Raw genomic sequence first — 6208 nt, forward strand, 5'->3', positions numbered from 1 at the left:
ATAAATTTTTTTAAAAGAAAGATATAATGCCATAGACTCACACATTAAAATATAAAACACTAAAAATAGATGTGAACTTGGTTCAGTGGCACGTGTTTACAAATCCAGCATTTGGGAGGTGGAAGCAGGAAGGTCAGGATTCAAGACCAGCTGCACCTGAATTTGAGGCCAGTTCAGAATACATAAGACCCTGCCTCAAAAAACGGACCAAGCCAAACCTCCACCCCCAAACTCATAAATGTGTATGTGGGGTGTGTGTGTGTGTGTGTGTGTGTGTGTGTGTGTGTGAGATGTAGCTCAGTAGGATAGTGGGTACCTAGTATATACAAGGCCTGGATTCATCTGAGTACCAAAAATAAATACATAAAAAATTGAAACTCTGTTTTTCTCCTCCCCAGTTTCTTAAATTTGGACATCTCTATCACATATTCTTATTTTATTATAGATGTACATATACCAAAAGTATAGGATTGTTTTTCACAATTTTACATGTCATCAAGTATTAGTATTCTATCTTTAGATTTTTTTTTCTGTTTAATATTTTGTTTTCGAGAATCATCTGGTTTGATGTACACAGTTCTAGGACATTTGTACTGCTGTATGATATTTTAATTTTCCTAGTGACTGATCTTTGGGATTTTCTGCGTTTTGCTTTTACAATGCTGCTTTGATAGTTCTTGTTTATGTAATCTTTAGCACAGGTTTAACCTAGGAGTGGCCACTTCTGGATTGCACATTTTAAAGTTACTATACATTTCCAAATCATTATTCAGAGGGGTTTTGGCATAAGCTGGTGTGTCTGTAGCTCTACAGCTATAGCTCTGTAACATTTGATATCAGCAGTGTTTTACTTTTTTGCCAAGTTGGCGGATGTGAAATACTATCTTGTATTGTAATTCACCACTCTCTAATTACTGGAGAGATTGGAAGTATTTTCTTGTTTGCAGGCCTTGTGGAGTTCTGCTAACTGCCATTTCTTTCAAACATTTTTCCCACTGAGTTGTGCTTTGATAGACAAATTTTAGAACACAGGCACGGAATAATTTTTCTGTCACTTGTGTGCTAGAGATATCTCCTTTTTTGCTTCATTTGTTTTAAAAGGTCTCCCCAAAACTAGCAGCATTTTTCCTAATATCAAAAGTATCCTTGTATTTTTTGTTTCTTTAACTTTTGTGATTTACTAATTCTTTCCCTACCCTAATTTTAAAGCAATGATTTAATATTTTCTTTTAAATTTGTTCAAGGTTTGCTGTACACATTTTGCTCTTTATCTAGAATTGTTTAACATAAGGAAATGAAAAAGTTTTTTTTTCCTTGTGGAGAACTATAGTTATATCTATATATAGAACTATAGTTATATTCCAACACTGAATCCAAAGTTTTTTTTATCTTCATTTACACCTCTGTCCTCACATCAACACTGTTCAGATTAATAACATCTCCTCATTTTGAGTATTCTTGGTCATTAACTCTTTTATACAAATTTTAACATCAATTTGTCATGTTGAATGAAAAACCCTTTCTGGATTTTGTTAGGAATTGCATTGAGTTTTTAAATGATTTGTCAGTCTTTATGAGGAAGATTCAAAGACAGTTAAGCACTTATATATGGGATCAGAAAGAACTAACAGATTGTGAAAATGTGAATGATAAAGGGGACTAGGCTACTGCAGTTGACAAAAGAGAAGATAAAGTTTAGTCTAAAAATGTTAATTTTTTTGTACAGATTTCCTAGATCTCAGCTTCCTGTCTTTTATGATATGAATGATACTTTTCTGAGGGCTAGAAAGGTGGCTCAGTGGTTAAGAGCACTGACTGCTCTTGCAGAAGACCTGGGTTCAATTCTCAGTATGCACATGGAGGCTAACAACCATCTGTAACTTCAGTTTCAGGGGAATCTGATACCCTACAGTGAACGAAATGGGTGCACTTTACAAACATGCAAGCAATACATGCATACATACACAAAATAAAAATAATAAAATTTTTAAGTATGATACTTTTGTATGGCATATTCTTAATTCCTTCATCACAAATGAATTCTGTGTCTAACAGTCAGTATACACTTATAATCCTAGAATTTGTGAGGTAGAAGATTACGGGTTCAAGACCAGCCTCAGCAGCTATAGAAAATGAGCTCTAGGACAGCCTGGGCTGTGTGAGACTGTTTGGAAAACAAAAGAAATAAAAGAAGTAAATTTAATTGAAAAAAAAAATTTTTTGAGATAGGGTATCCCTGTAGGCCCAGCTGGTCTGGAACTCCCTAAGTAGACCAGGTTGAACTCCATCTCACAGAGATCCACCTGCCTCTGTCTCCAGAGTGCTGGGATTAAAGGCACATGGCACAAATGAAATATTTTTAAACCAAGAGAAGGCCAGTGAACATAATCAATAAGCTATAGGAAAAATTTCCAAGTCTTGAATATGGAGAGGGAGAGAACAATTAATAAAAAAAAATTCATGGCAGTTCATGAGGATCATTTTTTCAAAATGCCACCATTCATTTTATTAAAACAGCATAACTTGGGGCTGGGGAGATGGCTCAGTGGTTAAAAACACTGGTTGTTCTTGCAGAAGACCCGGATTTGAATCCCAGCACCCACATGGCAGCTAATAACTGTCATAACTCCAGTCCCAGGGGATTAGACAGCTTCTTCTGTCCTCTGCGGGCATTGCATGACACGGGTACACTTTCCTACATGCAGGCAATACATGTATACACATAAAATTAAAAAAATAAATAAAATTTTTAAAAAATTAAAAAAAGCATAACTTAAACTTTACAAGCATTATAGTTTCATTGTTTTAGCGAACTTTTATAAGCCCCAGGAGTTCAGACTGAATTTGGTAGTGTGAATTTGTATACATTTTAAAACATTATAGTAATAATTATGTCAAGACTTGTGGGGTGTCCTTGGTCTTTCCTCTGAAAAAGTGTCTCCTAGAGTTTAAGAAACTATTTTCCATAATTTCTTCCACTAGGTATCTGTGTCCTTTGGGCTCGCTTGCTGGGATGTATGTCTCCAGAGTCAGAGGAAAGCACTTAGCGCTGTTCCAGAGGCTTTGGGAATCCATCTTTCTAGATCCTTGACTTTTCACCCTCCAGGCTTCCACAGGCCAGGTAAGAGGGACAGGTTCCAGAATTTGGTTTTACCCTCATTTTCTCTAGGGAGCCCGTGAGCTCGGTGGCTTCAGCCCTCCAACTTTTCCAAGCCCGGCTGCCACCTGTCCACCCTGCCTAGGCCACTGAGCAGCTCCCAGCCGTGTAGGACGCTAGCCCAAACTGCTGTCTTCCTGACTACTTTCCTGGAATTTTAGATGTCTAGCGACGGCGCCCAGGAACCTGCATTTTAACCAGTGTCAGTTCCAGTGCAAGGGTTTCCCGGGGGCGCCTCACCGCTTGCGAGTCGAGCTGCTGGATAACTGGTTTGATCAGCGCCAGGTTTCTCTACGGCCCACAGCAGCGGCCCGTTGCCTGGCGACCAGATGCTTCGAACCGCCCCGGAAGCCTCTCTCGGTGCCCGCCCTGCTAGCTCTGCTCTTTGTGATACAGGGTAGGAGGGGTGGATGCTGCCTACCACTAGCCGCCTCCTAGGCGAGGCCTATTTGGACTGAACAAAGCAGTGGTCAGAACAGTACCTGGCAGGCCACAATTTGCCCTTCTGATTTATCTTACTGTTAGCTTTGAGCATGTCTGTAACTAGTAACCACACCTGTCCCAGTAAACCACACCTGTCCCAGTAATAGACTCAACAAGGAATTGTCTGAAGGGACGACCAGTAGCGCACCCTTTCTCAGATAAAACCCAAACAGGGTGACATTCAGGCCATTCATCATGACTCTCCTCACTGCTTGCCACTCAGCCCCTTTTACTCTAGGATTCTCCTGTGCTCTAGTTAAGAATTTTCCTTCCATCCTCAGGCCCTCGGGGTAGCAAACAGCACACCCTTTCTTCCCTCTTTCATGATTTCCCCCTTTATCTCAGTTTGGGTAAGTGTATCCTGCCTGAAGCCTTCTTGCACCCTATCTTGTTAGTGGTGCTCCTTTCTGTTTGCCAACAACTGGTACGAAGCTCTTTAGCATAACGGTATTACTCGTGTCTCCAATGAAACGATAGATTGAGCACAAGCCTTTTACCTCGCCACTCTCTGCATGTAGGCAAGTGTCTTGTATATCAGTCTTCGACTTCATAAATGCTTATCAAATGAATAATATATAAATGAAAAGTAGAAGATTAATAGCACAAGGATCGGGTATTTACAGTGGGACTCAGCGGTACGGTGGAGTAAGCAGTCTGAAGGAACGGTGCATGCTGGGACATGGCCAGTACCAGCTGCGGCCCTGGCTGTTTCTTGAGAAAGTGTTAGTGTTGCAAGAAGCTTATAGCCCACAGGGCAGTTCAATTGTCATTTTGCAGATGAGGAATATCTTGGTTCTAGAAAAAGAAAGAAACATGCTCAAAGCCATCTAAGGGTGGAAGACAGGGAACTTCACCCTTGGGCTCCTGATTTCAAGTCCAGTTTTCCTTCTAACACATCTCCTGACCATTACAGTGAGAGTAGCCTAGGAAAAGGTGTGGGATGGGGACAGAGGAACCCTAACTTCAAGGTGTTGTTAGAGTTCATTTGCTTAGGCAATCTTGTCCAATTGGGTTGAAGACAAAATGGAAAGAACTGAACTTAGGAGATATCTTTAAATAATATTTACTTATTGTGAGCAAGTGTGTACTCGCAAACATCAGAGGAAAACTTGAGGGAGTTGATTCTTTCCTTCCACCATGTGGGTTCTGGGGGATCAAAGCTCAGGTTGTCAGGCTTGGTGGCACGAGCCTAATTGTTTTATATAGAGAGACTTGTTTGGATTAAGGAAAGGGAGGAAGTAAAGACAATTCCCAGGTGTTAGGAGAAAGGTATAAATACTGAAAAAAGAGGAGAGGGGACAAGAAACAAGAAGGGAACTGGGAAGGTTCAGTTTGGGCCCTAAGTGTTAGATGTGATATGTTTTAATAGCCCCAGAATAAAACTAGTTGTTGAAAGCAGTGGTGGTGAGGGAAAAAAGAGAGAGAAATAGTGGGCCAATAGTTATGTCAACTGCTTTGTGTGGAAGAGGGAGACAAGCCAGTAAAAGAGGGCAGAGAAAGATTTATCAGAGGTGACTTTTGTTCCAAGAAGAAAAAATGATGCAGTATTTAAAACCTGATAATTCAGTTACATGTTGGAGAAAGAGTTCATGATGTATAAGGGATACCTAACTGGATAAAAAGCCACACATGGATAAGAAGTAAAAGAATAACTGAAATAATGTAATTGAAACAGTAGGTCACAAATCAGATATCTTTCTTCTGCATTTTATAAGTCATTCCTTTGGGGACAACAGCTTTAATGAGGAATTTGGGGTTGGCCCCTTGCTCTATAGAATTTAATTTGCTACAAATGCAGCTTTGCTAGAAGCCTTGTTTAGCAATGTCTCATTAACATGGTTGCTCTGGAAGTCTTTGTTTTGCAACAATATAATACCTCATTATGAAAAGAAGTATATCATTTGTGGTAAAGTTACATATACTTTCTATTTATTTTCACTTTTTACTTTAGAGAGAGTTTCTCATTATGTTGTCCAGGCTGGTCTCAACCTCATAGATTCACATGATCCACTTGCTTTTGATACCTGAATATTTGGGACTTTGTGGGCAATCACACCTGACTATATACACGTTTAAATGTCTTAAAGGATATGTAGATACAGACATAAATACATACCAAAGTTTTAGTAGCAGTCCCTTTCCTTCTTTCTCTTTCTGTCTTCCTTTCCTTCCTCTCTCCCTCCTTTCTTTTTTCTTTCTTTTTCTTTCTTTCTCTTCCTTCCTTCCTTCCTTCCTTCCTTCTTTCCTTCCTTCCTTCCTTCCTTTCTTTCTTTTTGTTTTTTGAAACAGGGTCTCCCTGTGGCCCCAGCTGGCCTGGAATTTACTGTGTAGACCATGCTGGCCTCCATCTCACAGAGATTCACCTGCCTCTGCCTCCCTGGCATGTGCCACCATACCTGGATAATGGTTATTTCTTGGTGGCAATATCATGACTGTGATTTTTTTCCTTTTATTGTCATTAGGTTTGTAAAAAACAATATTTTTTTATAAAAATCATTTTATTGTAATGAACTCACAAATTAAAAGCTCATGCAGCTAAATTAACATAGCCACCAAAACACTTTCCCA

Source organism: Nannospalax galili, unplaced genomic scaffold (genome assembly GCF_000622305.1).
Source record: "Nannospalax galili isolate Female #2095 unplaced genomic scaffold, S.galili_v1.0 scaffold247, whole genome shotgun sequence".
NCBI classification, from domain to species: Eukaryota; Metazoa; Chordata; class Mammalia; order Rodentia; family Spalacidae; genus Nannospalax; species Nannospalax galili.